This window comes from Podarcis liolepis (assembly GCF_965112155.1).
Source record: "Podarcis liolepis genome assembly, chromosome: 4".
NCBI classification, from domain to species: domain Eukaryota; kingdom Metazoa; phylum Chordata; class Lepidosauria; order Squamata; family Lacertidae; genus Podarcis; species Podarcis liolepis.
Window position 1 is genome coordinate 57,544,165 of NC_139558.1, and position 22,633 is coordinate 57,566,797.

Below are 22,633 nucleotides of genomic sequence, written 5' to 3' on the forward strand. Positions count from 1 at the left end.
ACACCCAATACACTTTTCTGAAAGTAAAGAGAGATAGAAATCTTGAGAAAGCAATGATAAAGGATTGTATTGTCTTGGTAGAGTAGCAAAGTGACTTCAAGGAAAGTGTTAGCAACAGCAGTTGTTCAACACTCTGCCTTAGTTTTATTTGATTTTTTTTCTGGAATCCATTTAATTGTTCAACTTTCAATTTAAGACTTGGAAACTAAAGGTGATGAATAAATCTTTTCGGTCTGCATTATGAAGTGAACTGACTTCTGCTTGATCTGCTTTCCCCCAGGGAAATCTGCTGTTCCCACTAAATTGGAACAAACGGTGATAATTTTGGGGGGGGGGGCAGATTGACTTTTGTTCTCATTCAGCGGTATTTTTGTGTGTTTGTTTGTTTGTTTTATTTGTTTGTCTTGAGAGAAAGCAGCAGGACAAATGAAAAACCACCCAGACTTCTGCCTAGAAAGCACAGGGCAAGTAAAAAGCCTCTTGGATCCTGGCTTTCTTGGCACAGATAAGAGGAAATGTGAAGGAGCCCTTATATGCAAATCTGAATGCAGTTCTCAATCAGCTCATGCACAAATTCCATGATGCAATTTCAGGGTTGTTGTTTTAAATGCACCCACACACAAAATGCATATTTTATGAGGGAAATGTGTAAAAAAGAGACTTTTTAAAGGGAAGGAATTGTGCAACATTTGTACAAAATGGATATAAAATGTGTACAATTTAAGTGTGTGGGTTTCTTTCATTTAAAAATGCACACACACAATTCTCTCTCTCTTTCTCTCTCTGGAGCTATCTATGACAGAATTGGGCCCAGGATTGAGCAAAAGTGAAAGTGACATAGAACAGAAAAGGCTAATCTGTCCAATCCTACTTTAGATCACAGACCTAAGTAATTTCTTTATTTACATTGCCTCCTGTACAGCTACATTTTAAAAGTGTTTGAACAGATCCATCTTCTTGGGCCTAAGTTTGTAAAGGCAGTCCAATGATTGACTCCATATTTTTGAAGGATGTAATCGCCTGCATGTAAGCCCAGTGGGACTAATTTCTAACAGATTCAAAAGTCTGCTTTATAGAAGTGTTGTTCTGTAGAAGCAGAAATACATCTTGCAGCATAATGGGACGATTCTAACCAGGTTTATTCAAAAACAATTAAAGAATTGTCCAGTAGCACCTTAGAGACGAACTAAGTTTGTTCTGGGTATAAGCTTTTGTGTGCATGCACACTTATTCAGATATACTAAAATAGAAGTCATCAATCCCTTTTCTCAGGAGGGTAGTGGGAGATGGATGATTGACCCAATGGGTATGGTAAATCTGTTGATGACTGTTAACAACTGCCATTAGTCTTACAGGAAAAAGCAAGTGATGGTATGTGGAATGGAATGTAACGGAACTGAAGGGGGGGAAACGATTTTTTTGCTCTATGTGATTAACTAATAACCCTCCCTCTTAGAAGATCCGTCACAGCAACTAATTGCAAATGGGACTAAAAATGAATTGTGTGGGAATAATATGAACTTGAAGGTTTTACTCTGTGAAGGATTTGGAAAGAAGAAGGGCTATCTTTGTGATGCAGTTAGAATGGAGATGTGACATGAGACCCGTGTTGCAGGAGGTTTGGTCTTGGGAAGGGCGAGACGAATATTTATTATTTTCGAGGAGATTGCGATCTGGAAGGGGCAGCTCTCCTGGAAAAAGACTAATTTACAATGCAACAGGTTGAGAAAGTTAAAGAGTGAGCTTTTAGACTGTATTTCATCGGAACGACAAAATGGCGATTGCTTGCTCGAGCGGAAATGCCTGGACTATTGGATGAGAGTGATTTACGAGAGAGCAGTACAAAGCCCACACAGAAACACAAATAAGACTTTTTTTCAACCCACTTGAGGAGCAACTCAGAGGTGAATGAAAAGGAAAATGAGTAACGACAAGGATTGAGAAGAGGGGACTGGAAATATCATTCTTAAGATGAAAGCAGCACAAATATTCGAGGATTGGACTCCTGCCGATCAAGAAGCATGGGTACCCCCCACAAAAAATTATAATTTGGAAAACAATTGGATTACATGATATGTATTGATATAATTTGGATTAATTGGTTTGATGTGTTTAATTTGGTAATATGAAACTTAATAAAAATTATTTTTTTAAAAAAAGGAAAAAGCAAGTGATGGCATGCAGATGACCAAAAATATCTTTGGCATGTGTAATGAGACAAGAATCCAATATCTCTATTCAGACCAAGTATCTCCATAGTTTTCAGTTTAGTAATAAGTTGTCATTCAGCAACTTCTCTTTCAAGTCTATTTCTGAAATTCTTTTGTAATAAGACAGCTGCTTTGAGATCATGTATTGAATTGTCCTGGGAGATTGAAGTGTTCTCCTACTGGCTTCTCTGTCTTGTGATTCCTGATGCCAGATTTATGTCCATTTATCCTATGGCGTAGGGATGCGGGTGGCGCTGTGGGTTAAACCACAGAGCCTAGGGCTTGCCAATCAGAAGGTCGGTGGTTCGAATCCCCGCGACAGGGTGATCTCCTGTTGCTCGGTCCCTGCTCCTGCCAACCTAGCAGTTTGAAAGCACGTCAAAGTGCAAGTGGATAAATACGTACCACTCCGGCGGGAAGGTAAATGGCATTTCCGTGCGCTGCTCTGGTTCACCAGAAGTGGCTTAGTCATGCTGGCCACATAACCCGGAAGCTGTATGCCAGCTCCCTCGGGCTATAAAGCGAGATGAACACTGCAACTCAAGAGTCGGCCACGACTGGACCTGATGGTCAGGGGTCCCTTTACCTTTATCCTGTGGCATAGGGTTTGGCCTGTTTGTCCAATATAGAGAGCTGAAGGGCACTGCTGGTACTTGATGGCATACAGAATGTTAGAAGATGAGCAATTAGATAGGCTTGAGATGGTATGTTTGATGTTGTTGGGTCCAGTGATGGTGCTGTCTGCGTGTATGTGGCATCTGAATTTATTGCAGGCTCTGGTACCAGTGTCCATGTTAAGTCTGGTTGCTGTATTATTGTGGGTGAGGAGTTGTTTAAGATTGGGTGGCTGTCTGTGGGCAATGAAAGGACTTCCTCCCAGAGCTTGAGAAAGAGAACTGTCATTGCCTACATATACCCAGACAACAGCATCTCCTACTACCCTTCTGAGAAATACTCTAAGGTGCTACTGGACAATTCTTTAATCAGACCAACATGGCTACCTACCTGAATCCAGGTTTATTCAGACATAAAGTTCTGTTTATAGAAATCACATTAAAGAGATACTGCAAAACATGCAACCTATTTACTCAGCTAACCTCCCCTACACTAACTGAAGTATCAAGGAACACTTTCCCAAAAAGTGGGCATCATGAAGATGAAGTTAAGCAATCTGGACTGCAATTCTAAATAATCTTGTCAGAGAGGAAGCCATTATTGAACACAATGGGACTTAGTTCTATGCAGACAGGTATAGGAGTGTGCTGTTTGGACGCAACAATTTGTACACATTGTATGAAGAAAGTCACAATGATGTTGACAGTAAAATTCAGCTGCCACTTGGTCAGCTATTATATGTGGAATGATAAAGGCTATTTTGTTCTTTGCCTCAAGCAGCAATATTTATTGCAAATCATTCACCATGAGAAGTTGGAAGCAACAGAAACCATAGGATTGCCTTCAAAATAGCACTAAAGGGAGCACTGCAATTCTCTAGCCAAGGTAGATGTAAAAAACAAAAACAATTATACCATTGTAAAGTTGTATAACATTCGTATATTAATGAAAACACCATACAAAAATGCCTTGCATAAGGGAAAATTGCTTTGCAAAAATGCATACAATAGGCAAAATTGCACACAACTGTGTACTGTAGTAGAAAGTTGCTGATTAAAAGGGCCTTAAAAAATTCTGAAACTGATGCGGAAATGTGGAGAAATGAATTTAGAATTCAAAAAGTGAGAAACTGAGAGAAACCAACACTGACAGATTCACTATCTCAACCTAGGTATGTATGCGTACTTATTATAGGGATCATTCAAGCATTTTTACAACACAACAAAATACTACTACCAGCATGCATTTTATCTTAAAATATAAACACCTTTCCCCTGAAGGAAGAAATGAAGTATGTGTTTAAGCCAGATTTTTATACGTGCTGAACAAATCGTTCTAATTCCACAAGGACATGAGACAGGAACAAACTGGCTGGCAGCGGATAGATATTCTTGCTTTCTTTAGAATTTGGCCAACTTGTGATTTCAAACCAAGGAAACTATACAAATTCTACTTGTCATTAAGAAAAACTAATACACAGAGTCTGCAGGCAATAATGGAATGGTGGGTGGTTACCTTTTTTAAGCGACTTCAAAATGCTTTTAGGACTCAACATATATGTCAAGCCCTCACCCCTCCAGTTCCCAGAAACAGAAGCTAATAAGCTACATCTTTCCAAGAGAAAATTGCACTCCAGCTTTGGTCGAAATAAGATGATTACGAAGTTCTATAGCTTCAACTGTCGAAACCTATTCCCCTTCACCTTCATTTGGCTGGGAGAACATAGATCTATCATTTTATATTTCAGTGTTCCCAGCTGATTTAAGCTAATATGTGATGCCTTTGATAAAAAAAATGTGAACTTTGCCAGTGTGCACAGCAAAAAAAACTGTGACTGGAACATTGCTTCCAAATGTCTTCTTCACAAAACATGATAAGGGGTGGGATGCTCTGAGACTGCAAATCTGAGGAGACAGACATATCTACAGAGGTTGGCCCAGTTCTCCCCTCTCCAGTTTTTGGGTGATCTCAGCTTCCCTCAGTCCTTGCTACATTTACTAGGCTCCAAAAGCAACATTCATTTTCTTTTCAGGACCCTGGGTTTTAAATGGACTGTCCACTTTTCCCTTTTCCTCCAAGCACCTTTGCTAGTTTATGCAATTAAACATTGGTCCAATGCATTATATATATTCATTATTTAAACATGCATGAGAGTCTATTTTAAAACCTTGAAATGTGATGGTTGAGAGGAGGTGGTTTCGTAATCATCACAAGGGCGCAGTTCCAGGCATAAGCCCATTGGAAGCAAGTAAGTCCCCACCCTCTCAAGCCCAGGAGAAAATATCTGCATGTCTAACCAAAATGGAATTAGTGTGGCTTCACATTGCCAAGTGTGGCTTCACATTTTCATAAATAAGTTTGAAAACATTTAATGCATAAATGGAGACTGGCATCAACAGCAGTGTGTTCTCTCCAGGTTGGAACGCAGAGACGAATTGTTCCCTTCTGCTAACACTCTGACTCCCCGTGGCAGAATTTTTATTTGTCACTGTGCAACAAAGCATATGATAAAGCTTTATTTGCATCACCTTTTCCATTTTTGAGATGGCTTATAAACACAGGTGTGCATGTCAGGGTATTTTGTGCATCACAAATGGGAGGAGCATGATATTGTTTGATCTGACACAAAACCAACCTGAAACCTAGAAAGGGTAGATTCATTCACATGCCAACCTGGCTGGATTTAGGGAAAGTGGATAGACAGCTGATCCATGTCCCAAAAATAGCCAGTACATGCCAGTGTACACCAGGATGGTGTTGTAGTCAATCTTTCTCTGTCTCTGCACTAATTCTAATGAAGCTTCTACAAAAGCTTCTTCGACTGCCTTTGAGGTTGTGGCGATGTTCTATCGAAAGTTTCTTCATTTGCTGCTGTTTCCTTTTCTGCTGCCTCAGCTTTCCTCTTTTTCCCTCTTGACTCATCACATTATAAGCTGAGTCAGTGTCTTCAAGCTACTCTTGCAGCCCAAGCCATGTCCTCTCGGTCATAGATGTGTTTACACCCAGCAATGTCAGACATAGTGAGGTACAGCAATCAGTAGGCATGGGCTTCAATGCTTCTCTGTGCTTGTGGTTCTTGCCACACCAGCTCGATTCATGCCAATACTAATTTACTTGAGCCATACAGGCTCAGCCTGTAGCATGTACATTGACTGTGAGCTCAGTTCTGCTGCTGATCTTTAGCCCATCAAGCCAAAATTACCCATCTTCAGTGAAACAGTGTTGTGGCTGGTTTCAATTCTAATGCAAATCATCTGTTCCCAGGGAACACAAGAACAATACAGAGAAAATGGTGTGTTTGTTAACTTCCTAATATAGTGTATATTCTATAACATGATATGCAGTTGCTTTAAGGCTGTCAATGTCCCCTCCACAAAAGATATAGCATTATTTTGCCACTGCAGCAGTGGAGTAGCGTAGATTGCCAGTGCCCGGGGCTGCAAGGAGGGAGTGGTGGCCGGAAGGGAAATCTACGGAGTACACATGCACATTCAACTGACTAATGGCATCCATGTTACCCAATATATCACAGCCACTGTTGGAAGAAGAGGAGTGCGGGGGGAGTGCACTGCTCCTGGCAGTGCGATCCCGGTGGGGTGCCATCATGTCTGCCCCCTCCACCTGCGCTGGGTGCCATGCCCTCAGGATGTGTGCCAGGCCCCTATGGGCAGCACGCCAGGCCTCTGGGATGCGCACCAGCCCCATGCTTGCCTGCTCTCCGCCCCCCTGGTGGTGGAGCATGAAGCTCCGCCACTGGCCACAGAGATAAGGACAGTCATTCCATTGTCTGAATAGATCACTTCCTGGTTAGCATGGAGATGCCGTTTTCAGTAATGGAAGTGTGCAGCTGTATTGAGTGTTGAAATTTTGCTCCCCTAACAATTTTTTTGGGGGGGCAACCACCCTTGTGGTCCCCCCCCCACTATGCCACTGCACTCCACCAATTTGATATTCTACGTGATTATTTACATCCCCTGTTCCAGTCCCCTTCACCTCACTCAGTCACCTCACTGGATCTTTTCTTTGCCTGCTGGGTATAAATATCAAAACAAACAGCATTCATTGTTCTTCAAGTTATTCTTTTCTTTCATAAGGTTACCTAAAGTGCCTACCATACTCTACCCTTACTCGGAGATGGACACTTAATATTTTAACTATTTTTTTTATTTGCCTGAGTTCTCCAGACGCGGTTACTCAAGTTTATATTTTTATTTTCCAGCAAGAAATTCTACAATAGGGACATTTCCTTCCCCATAAACATTTATTGACTTACTTATTCATTATTTCAAATTTATAATCCAACCTTCCTCCCCAAAGGGATCATGGGACAGCTACCATAAAAAAAATCTAAGAGCAATTTAAAACAACACTAGAACATATTGCAGACATCAGTTAAAAACAGTGTAGAAACTTCATAAAACTATTGGCCAAAAGCCTGGATTGATTATTTTTTTTTAAAAAAAGATCTTTACATGTTTCCTGAATGCAGGTACAGATTTATTTATACCTTTCTTTTCTGCTTTTGGCAATGCATTCTGCTGATTGTTGACAGGGGTGGAGAGAATCTCTATTTTATTTTTAAAAGACTCTCCTTTTTTATAACTTGAATCAATTGGATTGAGTCCTACCCTCCGGAGCTGTAGAAAACAAGCTTGCCCCATCTTCCATATGACAGCCCTTTAGATATTTGAAAATGACAATCATATCTCTTCTCAGTCTTCACTTTTTCAGGCCAAACATACCAAACTTCCGCAACTGTTCTTCATGAGACTTCTTTTTCAGACCCTTGATAGTCTTGACTGCCATCCTCTGAACATGTCCCGGCTTGTCAATACCCTTCTTAAATTGTGGTGCCCAGAACTGGATACAGTATTCCAGGTGTGGTCTGACCAAGTGAGAATAGAGCAGTACTATTTCTTCTCTTGATCTGGACATTATGCCTCTGTTGATGCAGCCTAGAATAGCATTAGCTATTTCTACCCCTGCTGCTGCACCACACTGTTGACTCGTGTTAAGCTTGTGGTCTAGTAAGACCTGTAGATCATTTTCACACATACTACTGGTGACCCCCATCTTATATTTGTGCATCTGGCTCTTCCTGCATAAGTGTACAGCCTTACATTTGTCCCTACTGAAATTCATTTTGTTAGTTTGGGCCCAGTTCTCCAATCTGTTAAGTACACCTTGAATTCCGACTCTGTCTTCTGCAGCATTAGCTACTCCTCCAAGTTTGATGTCATCTGAAAATTTGATGAGCATCCCTCAATTCCCTTGTCCAAGTCATCCATAAAAATGTTGAAGAGCCCCAGACCTGGGGAAGGGAGCTGGGCACACTCTGGCTCTTGACCCCCCACTGCTTCTGCCGCTAGTCTGAACTGCTCTCTGCCACAGCCTCTTCCTGCTCACTAAACCTTGCTACCTCTTCAGCTTCCAACACCTCCTCCTTCCAGTCTGTTCCCTCTTCTTCTTGTGACTCATTGCTGATGCGGATAATTATATACCTCATTGAATCTCGTCTTGTTGGATAAGAATGTACCACTGGCCCATCTAGCTCAGTATTGTCAACAATGGCAGTGGCTCTACAAGATTTCAGGCAGGACTCATACTAAGCCCTACCTAGGGAACTGAAGTGGGTATTTCTGCATGCAAAGCACGTACTTCGCTATGGAACTACCATTCTCAGTGGTACTCAGTAGTTCAGTGATTGATCTCAGTAGTATGAGACATTATTTGTCAGAGGAAGAGAGTGGTATATAGACAGTATATAACTTCCCTGCTGTCCCTTCAGGATAACTACACTGCACTTTGAAGATCATTCCAAGTTGTTGGATTCCAAGTAGGCTAACAGAATTTTTAGAGAAGCTAAATTTAAAGCAGGTGAAATATCAGGTACAGCAAGAAACCTCTGTGGTTCTGAAATAGTAAAGCTGTTTCCTTTAACCAACTGGAGCCCCATTTTGTGACTGATTAATTGACATTGGCAGAATGTTTCCTAATTTTAGCTCATAGCTATATGAGTTATAAATAGTATATTCCATGAAAGGTCCTACTTCTTATTGAAATATAATTCATTTTATTCATAGGTATCTTAGAAGTTTACATTTAAGTCTTTGCAGCTTGATATACAGTCACCCAAAGTCTTTTTTCCTGCCTAGCATGAAGCAATTAAGGAATCATGTTTTAAATTTGACTGGTTTTCTGTTAGTATTATTCACACTAGCGAAAATAATATTAACAGTAATAACCCTCTTCCTCCTGCAAAATAGATTTGGCTGGGTTTGTCTATGAATTTGCCATATAGGCGCTTTATGTTCTGCCTGTGCACCATTCTGATTAGCTGGGATTTCCGCTTACTTTCCTGAGGGCAAGGATTACATCCCACAGCCTCTGTAAATATGCAAAGAAAACAACAAGAATTAGTTGTATTTGCAGTTAACATAAAACTAAGCAAAATGAAATATGGTGTGCTTAGTTATGCCATATTTTAAGAACTTCAAAAAAAAAATTCTTCTAAGCATACAGAAGAGAATAATGAAGAAATTATACCATTAAAACAGTTCATAATCAAAATGAAGAACAAAATGACATTCAGAGCATTATACATCAAAATTCCCACATTTGGGTGTAAGCTAGAGACAGTTAAGCACGTGAAAATCCTATTAAAAGCAACAGAGCTTAAGAACATAAGAAAGAACCATGAGCTGAATATGACAAAAAATATGATTAACCTCCTCTGGATTTTTGTCCATTTTGTTTATTCATTATTAATACTAGTTTTGTGCAGTGGAGTGACTTTCATGATCTCCCAGAAAGCTGAAAACTGCATAATCTCCTGATGTATCTCTTGCTGGGTGTTATCATATCCAGCTGTAGGAAGTCAGGGAGGCTAAGGTTAACTCTTTATTAGCAGAAATCAGGCCAGTTCAGGGGAGCCAGGCCTATAGAATACAGTAACTCTTCTTGGTAGGTCTTGCCCCTATGAGGCAGATCTCCACCTCCTCGCAGTTGCCTAAATTTCCTCCTTTCCTGGGTCTTTACCATGCAATCTGAGACTACGCCAACATGCCTGTCTCTGGTCCTTTCTTCTATTTCCAGGAGACCAGCAGAGAGGGGAGCTTGTTCCAACAGAAGGAGGAAGACACCATGCTCCTTCACCAGATTGACTTATTTCTGTATCTCCACCTCCCTCCTCTCTTGTTTCAACTTCAGCTTCTGATTCTGGGCTCCCCTCTGCCACAGACTCTCCCTGCTCACTAAACCCTGCTATCTCTTCAGTTTCCAACACCTCCTCCCCTAATCTTCTCCCTCCAACCACTCCTCATCATCCTACCACCAATCCTTGGGCTCTGAGCCTTCTACCCTTGAGGGTTCCCCAGCTGGTGCCTGCCACAATTTCTCTGTATCCAGCCAGTCCATGACATCAAGCAACATAAACATCACAAGAGAGAGCTGACTTCAGTCAGGTGACATTGCAGTTATGTAACTCTGAAAAACAATACTTTTCTTAAATTCTTTACCATATATGGTTCTTCAGACATTAAACTCTTCAATGTACATTCAGCTTTGTATATTTCACACTGCTGTCTACTAATTTCTAAGATTCCCAATGTACAAGGACCCAACAAATGCCGTTGGAGAGTGCCAATTAGCAACAGCGTGATTTTGAAAACACCCCATTCCCTCTAATGAATTGCTGTCAGGAGATTCTTCAATCCACTTTGATTATTGGATTATTTAACAATAATAATAATTTTATTATTTATACTCCACCCATCAGGCTGGGTTTCCTTAAGGAGGGGCTGCATCATCCTGTTGGGTTATAAATAAATGTATAATAATAATAAGTAAATAAGTAAATACAAAATAAGAAATAAATATATTATCATAGTTTAATAGTATTATAATAGTTTAATACTATAACAGCAGCTACAACAAAAACAACAACAACCTGGATCTGTTTGTCCAGGTTTAGTACCCAATGGCACCTCCTTTTTTATGGTTTCAAACTGATTATGCACAAGAAAACTGTAAAACAGAACATGATTTGTATTTTCCCCAGCACAAAATGGTAAAATCTTCCCTAGCTGGATAACCACTGTGCCTGGCAAAATTTCATGCCTGTGTTTTGCATCCAGTTCTGGCAGAAAATAAAAAAGTTAGAATTTTTTTATTTCCATTTTTCCAAAAAGTCATTTTAAAGGTTCCCTGCACAAAAATCTCTGGATGAATCTGCCTGAAATTTGGCAGGCTTAATGTCTGCTTGACAGGCTCATTTCCTTCTATATATCATCCACTTACGTGAAAATGGGAAAAAGTTATACCTATTTTTAGATTTTTCATTATAGTCAATATAGGCAAACAGAGCTTCTGATAGAACAGCTCAGATCTGGACCAGAATAACAAGTTGAATAACTTATTGTGAATAAAAAACAGATCATGTTGCTTTCAAATGCTACAGGTACAAGGTTCACTCCTGGGGGAAAAACAGGATCTTAGTTTTTTTTTAAAGAAAAAAGCTGTGCACATTAATATAGTGTTTAACAGTACGCAGCTGTACATTACTGGCATCTGAAACTTCAAAGCTGTTCAGCAGAAGAGGGCAGTGTTTCTACACTGTTGCTGGGGGAAATCTGCATTATCTTTTTTATACATCAGTCTCTAGCCAACCAATGCATTTATAGACAATCTCAATATGTTGCAATGCAATATACCATTTGGTTAAATCATAGAGTTGGAATATTTAATTATTATCAGATTCAGCAATAGTGACCCAGTGGAACAGTCTGCAACTTCAATTCTTATTACTTCGTTTAGTAGTTTATGTGATGAATGAGTGATTTCATGAAGCAAGGTTTAAGAAATGGACATAGGTTGTTTTTGAAGTCATCCTATATTTTATCTACATAGTATCTATATAGCGGTTGGATCCAGACTTCATGCCTTCAGGAGGAAGGGGACCAACCCCTCTGCAGAGTTACAGCGTGGTGCTGGTAATGCCAGGGTTGCAGGTTCGCTCCCCATATGGGACAGCTGCATATTCAGATTGGACTAGATGATCCTCAGGGTCCCTTCCAACTCTATGATTTGATGGCTGATCAAGAGGGCTGGGGAAGAGTACAGCTGTCAGTCAGTAGCCAGGAATAATTGGAGTTGTAATCTAGCAATTCTACACAGCGTTGCAGCACAGGGCTGGCTGCCACCACAGCAGGAGGGAGACATAAGAGCCCTCTCCCTCCGGCTGGAAAAGTTTGAATCAAGCATGCCTACAGGATCAACCAATAGCAGGTGGGCACAGGGGTGGGCCAGGGGTGGAGGAAGGCATATCTGTCAACATTTCTCTTTTTTAAAGGGAAATTCCCTTATTCTGAATACGATTCCTCGCAAGGAAAGGGAAAAGTTGACAGCTATGGAGGAAGGGGTGGGTGGTGGGTGCGGTCTGCCCCAGGTGTCACCACTGAGGGGGTTACGAAATGCCGGGCAGCACTCTCGGCAGGGCCTACAGCGTGCCCAAGCCACATGTCTCTCCTAGGACGCAGGCTCCACACTACTCCAGTCTACCTGCCGCCTCGCCCTCAGCTGTAGAGAGGAGGCAGGCAGACTCCTCAGAGGACCCGTGGAGCGTCCTGCCCCAGCTCACCCTGCCCCACTGGTGGCTGGCCCTTCCCCTGGCGCAGGGCACATATGCCACCCCAGGCACCCAATCGGCTTGCTCCGCCGCTGTTGTGGGCTCTCTCTTCTGAGGACTTCACTCAGGTATGTCCCTGGGGATAAAAGCAGGCCCAGCTCTCACAGAGCACCACAGACCTCATTTAGTTTCCTCACCATTCCGCCTGTAGTTGGACTAGTACCTACCTGCTCCTGGGGTTAGGTTGGTATTTTGACCTTGCAATGGAGTTAGTTGGTCACTATTCGGGGCCAGAGAAGAATTTCTCCTACCAGGTTTATTGGCTGACCTTCCTCATTGTCACAACTTTGGATAATGCATTGAGTGAAACCTCGTCATGGTTGAGAGGAAGCTTGTAAGTATCTGCCTGCCCCTCCAAGGGAATGGGGTATTCTGTTAAAGGGATCCTGGATGAGGTGCTTCTGTCCGGATGCCCAGGCAGGGTCTAGCGCCATAGTAGCCCTCGAGTCAGCGATCCAAGAGAAGTGGCACCTATTTGATGCATGTCATAGGGCATCCTCAAAATTGGTTCAACCCTTGGGTTGAACCAGCAGGGGGGGTTGGGTGATATTGATTATAACCCAATGCCTATGCCAAACCTCTTACACCTGTAATCAATAAAGTTGTGGCCTAACTTGAACCATACAATGTTGTCATGAGCACGGGTGGTGCTGTGGTCTAAACCATTGAGCCTCTTGGGATTGCCGATCAGAAGGCTGGTAGTTTGAATCTGCATGACAGGGTGAGACCCTTTTATTCTGTCCCAACTTCTGCCAACCCATCAGTTTGAAAGCATACCAGTTCAAGTAGATGAATAGGTACTGCTGCGGTAGGCAGGTAAACGGTATTTCCATGCGCTCTGTCGCTCGTCACGGTCCTCCATGCACCAGTAGCTGACCACTTGACCCGGAAAGCTGTCAGTGGACAAACACTGGCTCCCTTCAACTGAAAAGTGAGATGAGTGCTGCACCTCATACTCACCCTTGACTGGACTTAACCACCCAGGGGTCCTTTATCTTTACCTTTTTTTTTAACTGTCATGAGTGGTCTTTGGGCAGCAGTACCTGGCAGGGTGACAGGTTTATGACATGTGGGTATGCAGCAACTGGAGGGCTACCTTTGCACTCAACTCCGATTTGTTATTATTATTAGTGGTGGTAGTAGTAGTAGTAGTAAATCAAGTGGTTGTTGCTATTAAAATTTATATGTCACCCCCCAAAAAAATCTGAGTGGCTTATATAATGCCACATACTATCTAGTTAAAAATATTGAGTGTGCAACAGGCTCGAATGAGAATAACAGCATTTTTATTGTAACAAATTTCATCTTGCAGATAATAACAGATATGATAAGCAATCCATGGTAGCCATCCATGATGCACATCAAGCCCAGAGAAGCATGGAACAGATATTGTTTTAATTATTTCTATTATTCTATTATTCCTACAACTAGAGACTGAAGGTTGTTAGCAATTAAAATGGGAAATACATAATACATAACATGTTTTTGTTCCAGCTAATCTTACCATTCTAGAATTAGAAAGCTGAATATGAGTAAGGTCTGCTGTTGCATTTAGTTTGTGTTGATTATTTCTAACAGCACTCCTTTTGTAATGAAAATGTGCAATCATATCTGCTGTGTTTTTAGGATAGGGCATAGATTTGCAAATAAAAGTCAGTAGGGTATGAGTATATGAAATAATTTCAATTGTAAAATACTACGCTAGTAACAAAGAAACATCTCAGCAACAGAGGTAAATTAGGGTTGTCAGGAATTTTCCTGACGTATGGCAGGTCTAGGTAAATGTTTGTTGTACTTAAGGAAAGTTTTAAATAAATACTACATATTGCTATTGCAGTTTTCCCTTCTTTCTGTGAGGACAGAAAAGTTGTGTTAGATGATGAAAGATGGTATATTGTATGAGTGTACTCTTACCATAGTGTTGTTTTTAATGGGCCAAAAATATGAATGCTTGATCTTTATTAATTCCTGCCTGAAAAGACTTGACTTACTGCTTCTGGAGTAATGGACAGGTAACCTAGCTATGCAATAGATTTCATACATTCTTTGAATATGGTGATGCCATTCTTGATAGCTTAAGTAGTAGATAGGTAGCCGTGTTGGTCTGCCATAGTCAAAATAAAAAATTCCTTCCAGTAGCACCTTAAAGACCAACTAAGTTAGTTCTTGGTATGAGCTTTCGTGTGCATGCACACTTCTTCAGATACACGTGTATCTGAAGAAGTGTGCATGCACACGAAAGCTCATACCAAGAACTAACTTAGTTGGTCTTTAAGGTGCTACTGGAAGGAATTTTTTATTTTGATAGCTTAAATTAGGCCTGACCACAAGATTCAGCCAAGTAAATGTATTTGGGATAAAACAGTACATGTTGTGAAACATTTTGCAAACTATTTATGAAATAAATGTTGCACATGAATTATAGCCTTTTCCTAGATTGCTGCTGCCACCATTTCCCCACAATGCTTCAGCTGTCTTCGTAATGACATTCGTGTACATTTACCCTGATATATACATTTTTGTCCCCCTTCCCATAGCCCCCTGAAAATTGACATAACCTACTTCACTATCCATGAATGGGGTGGAAAATTTGGAGAGCTGTTTAGAGTAAGCCCTAATCAAACTATTTTTCATTAATCTTACAATTTCCCTAGTAAAAAAAGGTAAAGGTAAAGGACCCCTGGATGGTTGTCCAGTCAAAGGTGACTATGGGGTGTGGCGCTCATCTCGCTTCAAGCTGAGACAGCTGGTGTTTGTCCACAGACAGCTTTCCAGGTCATGTGGCCAGCTTGACTAAACCGCTTCTGGCACAATGGAACACCATGATAGAAGCCAGAGTGCATGGAAACACCATTTGCCTTCCCACCACAGCAGTGCTTATTTATCTACTTGCACTGGTATGCTTTCAAACTGCTAAGAGGGCAGAAGCTGGGATAGAGCAATGGGAGCTCACCCCGTCACATGGATTCAAACTGCTGACCTTTGAATTAGCAAGCCCAAAAGGCTCAGTTCTTTAGAGACAGCGCCACCCACTCCCTCAAGCAAGAACCTCAGAATTTACCTCTAATTTTGCCTTTCATAGTATTGAGTGATGACCTCTTCTGCTATATTTTGCTAATCAGTCTATTTTGGCTTCCTTTGAAATTGATCCTCCATATTGTATTTCACTTCAGCTGAAATTCACTGACAACTTTTCTCACTAATCCAGTGCAGTTCAGCTATCATATAAAGCCTTTGGGCTAACCCTACTTCATCTTGCCATGAGAAGCCCTCAAATAATACAATCCTTCAGCTCATTCATGTCATTCTAGAATCCCTGGGTACTATCCCCTGCCTTCCCTGAGTGGTGCTAAAGTGCCATTATATTTGCTGCTAAATTGTCGTTTGGATAGCCTTGCCTTTGGAGATGAGCTGGCCAAGGACTTGCCTTTTCAGACCTTCCATTGGATGGCATGCAAAACCATAGATGGGTGGGATGTCTTAACCCTTCTTTTGGTACATCTGAACTGAGCAATTACAAACATATTTCATTTCTAATTAGCAAACACTCTGTCTTTCTAAGCACGCTGGTACACAATCTGTTTGGTTGCTCTTTTTTTCCAAAGAGCAATGTTGGCCTGCAATTAATTATAGGTTTTTAAATCAGCACAAGCAGAATTGAGCAAATAAAAACAAAGAAATTACTCAACACCACCTGTGTAAACCTTTAGATCCATTTATTTTGTCTAATCAATCTGAAGAATGTAGTTTATAACATAAATCCTGGAACTTCTTTATCATATGGCTTTAGCTACCTTTCTGTCCTGTGGTATATTCCAAACACAATCCTTCAGCAAGCCATGGAGGTCCCTCAAGAATACCATCTGGTTCTGGAGATTTACTGCCAGATGATCTATTGGTTGTTTCAAATGCTTCATCTGTGACTATAGACACAAATAACTCCCTATGACATTTTGAAAATATCTGTCACCTGTAAAGTGCTCATCTTATACTTGTCCAATGATGCTGTTGATTCACTGGCAGGGGTGTGTATGTGAATATCTGTGTGCTAGGCTTATTATTACAGCAATAATAGATTCAACTTTAGTCTTTTAGTTTTGTGTTTTCAAACTCTAGCCCTATCCTGATTACAATGCTTCAACTCATCAAACTTTGTGCTGACATCATTTTTTTTAAGCTTTCTGATTTTGGAAAAAAAAGTTTATAAATACTAGAAAACCCTACCTGCTTGTCATGGGGGAAGGACCCCAAACTCCTCCGCTCTCAAATAGCTGACAATGTATAATTATTGAAGACTGGATATATTACTCTGTTGTACTCAACAGCATAGATCATAAAGAAGAATTAAGGTTGAAAAAGCTTTATAATACAAAATGTCATGGTTTATTGTAATTACTCACTCACATATTGAAAGCAACAACACACTGTAGACTTGCACTGAATTTTCACAGCATTTCTGTGTAACTTAAGTCCAAACAATGCAGCAGATGAAAAGATTGCACACAAGTTTGTACGCTTTTTAAATCCGGAAAGCCTTGGTTGTTTCTGGAATGGTCTTCTGCACTGGCTAACAATTGTCAAAGAATCAAGCATACAGATCTTTTTGGTAGGAAGCAGGAGAGTAGAGATCTATAATACAGCAACTATAATAGTTCCTTAGAAAGACCCGCTTTCCAATATGAAAACTGAGCTCTCATTCCAGACCAGCACATGACCAGTGCTGTTTGCCCAATCAGGCTGCCTTTTGCTTTATCTTCAAAAAGAAGTCCTTCTTTCATCTTACTCCCCTTCTAGACCAGAGCTGCAGGGTAGGCAATTTTGAAAGAAAAGTTGAAAGGAAGACAAAATGCTTTGAAGGTTGAACTGGGTACAGCTTTATTTTGAACTTTACAGAAAGTTAAAGGTGAGGAAGCATGGCTTGCCATGTAAATAGCAAAGCAACCCCAGTTCCCTGGACAGCTTAAAAACTCAGGGCAAGCCAGTGATCTCCTGTCCAATTTATAAAATGCTGGGGATGAGGGGAGCAAATTTAAAATTGTCCATGATCTCTGAAGATACCTGTGTGATATCATCTGCTAGGGATGGAACATTCTAAAAATGGTAGCTAATAGCCATTGATAGTCCTTAACTTCATGCATTTGCCTAATCCTCTTTCAAAGCCATCCAAGTTGGTGGCCATCACTGCCCCCTGGGGGAGCAAATTCTATGGTCTAAGATGTACTGTATTGACTTTTATCTGTCCAGAATTCTCCAACACTCATCTTCATTGAATGTCCACATGATATTGTGCTACATCAGAGGGAGAAAACCTCTTTCCATCTAATTTCTCCATGTCATGCATAATTTTATACCCTTCTGGCATGTCACCTCTTGCTTTTATTATAAACTAAAGAGCCCCAAAGTCAAGGTGGTGGCTGCTTTGGCAGCTTTGGACTCAAAGCCCATGAACTATTTCAGGCCAGGTCCCCAAAGAGGGTCTACACCAAGGCCCCAAAGCAAAGAGCTTGTAGTTTGGGCAAGGGCACAGAGCACACAGGGGTAGTAGTTCAAGCAAAGGAATAGGCAGTGTCAAGAGGCAGTCCACAGTCTGGTCATAGTCTGGAGACAAACGTTCAGGCAAGGTTGAATCCAGTGCTGTGTATCCTACTCATAAAGCTTTTACAGCAAAAGCCATAAACTCAAAATTGTTTAGGAACAGGGGCAAAAGTGGTTTGATGTTAAAGGTGGTTTATCATCAATTCCCATCAATCCTATAACCATACACTCCTCAGAAAAAAATATCCAAGCTTTGTTGAGACAGAACTAAAGTGACTTTTAAAAGTTCCTCTAGAGTAACGTTGGTCTGTATGTGTGGGAGGTATGGAATCACTTTTTATCAGCAATGAATGCACCACGACTGGGAACATTGCTTATTTGGTGAAAGCTTGTGAAATATTGTAACTATACTACAGTGAACATCAATATTTAATTTGCCTCATATGTTTCTTGCTATGAGTAAGTACTCATGCAATGCAATATATCAAGGGACTATGTGTATTAGAAACAATAAAGAGAGAACTTACCAAAATTGAGAAAGATTGGGAACCTTCTATTTCTAACTTAAATATATTTTCTGCAGTTAACTCTTTCAAACTCGGGCTTCCAGCCATGGTAGCAAATATTGTGGCCTTCTGTTTCATCATAATCCTCCTCCTCTCTCTTTCTCTCTCTCTCACACACAGACACAGACACAGACACAGACACAGACACAGACACAGACACAGACACATTAAGAATTAGATGAGTTAACTCAAAGTTCCTTTTGCAGTGAAAGAACCTTTGAAGATATTGCAGGGTCAGGGTGGCACAGTATAGCCCTGCACAGCACAGCATTCAGGTTCTATGACCACATCCACACTATAAAGCACTATCATACCACTTTAAACAGTCTCACAAAGGTAAACTGCAGTGACACCAGTGTTGGGAGGAAAGCTGCATGGCGCCACTCAAGCCTACCAGCTGATACTGCTGATTAGATTAAAACCAATGAAGAGGAAGGTGGAATGCTCCTCATTCCCAATAGCTGACATTGTTCGTATCAGCGATAGGAAGTTACAATAGCTTCTTCACGCTTACCAAGAAAAGAACAAGAAAATTATACATCTTGTGTGGATTTCACAGCTTTGTGCAGATTGCCAAGAATTTTCAAAAATAATAAAAAGGTTTGGGTTGTCCTGCTCTCCAGAAGGACCTCTTGAGATCTTGTGAGGGCTCTTGTGTGACTTTTCCAAAGCCTGATGGTGGTGGTGGGATTAAAAATCTACTCTGCCTTGCATTCAGGTGGCAAGGCCCACCAGCAGTGGCTTATGACAGATAGGAATGGTTGTGCAGTGCTGTTCCCAGGATTGCTATGGCATTACACAATTTTGCTTATACACATGATATTCAGGAATTCACCATGCTTTTAAACAGAGACAAGGAAATATCAAGATATTCACATGTCATGCCAATAAGTCATGGTCTGAAGGCAGGTGTTCCTTCCTGGGGTCTATGTCTTCTCCTGCCTCTTGGTGTGTTGTCACTGCCTTAAAGACAAGGTCTGGCTGTCCTCCTTTAACAACTCAATCTGTGTCATGGCACTGACTCTGCCTCATCTGATGGAGAAGTGGTTTCTTTAACATTGTATGTTCCCACCTCCTTGCTATGAATTAAGGAAGTGGGGGGGGGGCTGTGCGACAACCAGAGGGAGAGTCTCAATGGAGGGCCCTGTCTCTGAGTAGTGGGGCTTGAGTGGGAGGGCTCTGATCAATGGTCTCTTCCTTCCCATCGTCATCTTCATGCAGCTAAACAATTCCTTTGTTTTAATATGCATATTAATACTTCACATGCAAAAAGGATGGATTTCAGTAATTGCTTTTATTTATTCATAAGATAATCAGATGTTATGCAACAATCATTTGTTCCTTTTTAAAATATTTTTAATCTTAACTGATCTCTTGACTCTGTTATCTCTGATGGCTTTTTACCACAATATGTCAAGAATTCAGTTTTTAGTACAAGATTATGAATGGCTTTAAAAAGAAGTGTCACACATTTGTTATGCTAGTCATTATTACCCAGGAGGCAAAATTAGCTGTTCAAAGTCAAACTTGATTGTAACCAAACCTAATTAGGTAGATGTTGCGGTCGTGTTTTTAAGAAACACAAAATATTTAGATACATTTCTAATTAATCTTCTATTTGCTACTTAAATGTATGATAATATTAGATCATGTATTTGCTTTTGGTGGGAAATAGGTGTATCTCTTTCCCAAGGAAAGTGCATCAATTGCTAGGTATACCAAGTTTAATGAAAAGAGAGTCTGAATAAGTGTGGTGTACGTTGGTGTAAGTCAGTCAATGGACTGGTTTTTCTGTGTTGTTCCTGTGGTTCTTGAATTCTGAAATATTGTGAATTCCTTGTTTGTGATTGACACTTCACTATCAGGCTTCTGTTGCCCTTTCCAGCTTTGTATGATGCCATGAACAGACCATTTTCTGTGTAACCCACACTGGCTTAATAAAGTAATAGAATCATGGAATTGTAGATTTGGAAAGAACACCAAAGGTCATCTAGTCCAACCCCCTGCAATGCAGGAATCTCAACTAATGGCCATCCAACGTCTACTTAGAAACCTCTAGTGAAGGAAAGTTCACCTCCTTCCAATGTAGTTCGTTCCACTGTCAAACAGCTGTTACTATGAGAAAATTATTCCTGATGTTTAGACAGACTCTCCTTTCTTGTAAATGGAATCAATTCACTCTGGAGCCAAACTGAATAAGCTTGCTCCATCTATCATGTGGCAGCTCTTTAGATATTTGAAGATGCCTATCATATCTCCTCTCAATCTCATTTTTGCCAGGCTAAACATACCCAGAAGTCCTTCCACAAGAAGTGGAGACCATGGTCCAAGAAGCCAGACCTTTCCATATGCAGGTTCCCTAAGATAGTCAGATATGGTTGACTGAACTGAGGTCACTGAAGTCCCATTGCTTTTCATTCAATTAGCAGAGTTCAACCCATATTTATACAAGAGCTGTGAAGAACACCTTGAAAATCTGAAGACAAAGGGTAGGAAACACCAAAAGCACCGAGGGTTGACTCCACTGGTGCCAGTGCATGAATGGAACAGACTTACTGTGTTTAGTGGCACTTACTCCCAAGTAAGTGTGCACAGGATTGCAGCTCACAACTATATTCTTATTTTGAAGGCATGATTCTTTCATATGACCAGAGTCGTGCTAGTTAATCATGTGGTTTGAAATATTTCTGCAATTCTTTTTATTTTTATGTTCTAAAATATATTGACAGGATATGAATTCCTCTGGGCAATGCAGCTCTGTTGGTGGCTTAACAGCTAGGCAACTGTTGTCTACGAGATAAATGTTCTACTTAGTGGTGACATTAGTATGACTTTAGTAGCATTCAAAATTTTCAGCAGAGGCAAGCAATCTATACAAATCTCTACATTGCCTTCCCACGTTTTTGTTTTGTTTTTGTTTTTATGACCTGCCTACATATACCAGTGTTAGTTATTTGTAGCCTGAAATAAACCACTTTGCTGCTGGGTCACCTGGAGGTAATTCTTACTAGCTGCAGATGGCAATGCAAATAGCCAACTACAGGTCTGTAATAATGAGAATATCATTTTACATGCTTAACTGGAGAATGGAGAGATTGAGAGCAGAGTTCACACTACTCAAGCAAGGAATAGTAGGTGGTAGGGTTATGTGTCTCCTGTTCCACACACAAAGCTTAACTAATTTCATTATACAGTAATGATCAATTTCTCATAATTGTTTTTCTTTTAAAGAAAAGAATGAGAATATAAATGTGGGAGAGGGAGCTTTATTGCATTGCATTGTATTTACTGTAAACAGCCAGTGATCACTGATAATTACTGCACTTTCCCTATTTCTGGTATTCATTTGGTAAAGGCCTGAGCCAAATCAGAGCTTTTTGGGGCGATCTGGGCATCAGCTGAGTTGGGTTGAGACAGCCATGGATTGCTGCAGGTTAGGCTGGATGACTTCTGAAGCTGTCAGGGGCAAGGCATCAGTCAGGAAGGAGAAGCTGGCATTGGGTGGGAAAACTCTATGGAAAGGCTGGAACCTACCTGATTGCTGGCCGACTTCTTCCTGTCTGAAGTCCCATTCCCATCAGCACCCTACTAGATTAATGCTTTCACACAACAGTTGTTGACCAGAGGCATCAATCCTATGAGGTGCTCCTTCATGAACAGCTTTTGTGCAGGGAAGCCATGTGTGAAGGAGCACCCCAGATAACTTGCCCCACTGCTACTTTTGATCAAGAAGGGGGGTAGGTGCAATGTCTCATTCCCCCTCCTGGCCATATGTTTAATTAGAGTGGTTTCCCCCTTTAAATTAATTAAACATTAGCCCCACCCCCAAACTAGATCTGGGGTGGGTAGTTCCCAAGTTAGCCCAAAGCAAGTCAGCCTGATTCTTGCCTCCCATATCAGGAGTGGGTCAGGGGTTTCTATACAGCCCTAGTATTCATAAGCATATTGCCTTCTGAACTCCATACACTGTTGGCGTCTGCCTCGCCTCCAGTGAGACGGTGTTACATTATGCAGAGCCTACT